The sequence below is a fragment of the Bactrocera latifrons genome, unplaced genomic scaffold, assembly GCF_001853355.1.
Source record: "Bactrocera latifrons isolate USDA-ARS-PBARC rearing strain unplaced genomic scaffold, ASM185335v1 scaffold_155, whole genome shotgun sequence".
Lineage (NCBI taxonomy): Eukaryota > Metazoa > Arthropoda > Insecta > Diptera > Tephritidae > Bactrocera > Bactrocera latifrons.
The window spans coordinates 266,824-267,607 of record NW_017535019.1 but is presented as its reverse complement, the minus strand read 5'-3'; positions in this window follow the sequence as shown (position 1 = coordinate 267,607).

Below are 784 nucleotides of genomic sequence, written 5' to 3'. Positions count from 1 at the left end.
ATGAAGAAACTGATCAGATCGGATTACTATAGCATACAGCTGCCATACAAATCGAACGATCGGAATCAAAGGCTTGCAAGGGAAACTTCCACACTTGGCGTGGTATCTTCACGAAATTTGGCATGGATTACTGCTTAAGGTAACAATGTAATATCCGAAAAAATTGTTCAGATCGGATTACTATAGCATATAGCTTCCATACAAACTACACAAATATGTAGTTACTAGGATAAAAGCACCTGTGAAGGGTACATAGCTGCGGTTTTTTTTTTATTTAATTTAATTTCAATATCGKTCTTGTTAAAAATTATTTTATTTAATTTTAGACGTCTATCACAATTAGTTTTTTCCCCCGATCAAGTTTTATCAACCTATGGTTGGGACATGGTAAACAATTATGGATAGAAATTATGACGCAAAATCTTATTTATGTCTCGATATAGCCGCAGCCATTGGATATAATCGAAAGACGACACTAGCTGTGACTAGGAAATGACTTGCTTTAATTTAATCAGCAAAGAGTGRCTCTTATATAGACGATATCAATTTTGTTTATAATACAACCGAAATTGTCTTGGCTGCTCCAAGTACCAAATAATTTATAGCGAAGACAAAGAATAGGACGAAATAGATCGTTCAGATAAGATCTAGCAAAAGATTATACAGTTTTAACTGTTTTGATTGTAGATGAAAACGAATCCAGCAGGCACAGTTTTGTCACTAACATCAAGTGAAATCCCTTTTATAATAAAATTGTCTTCTATTTTCTTAGGAAGAAATWTTC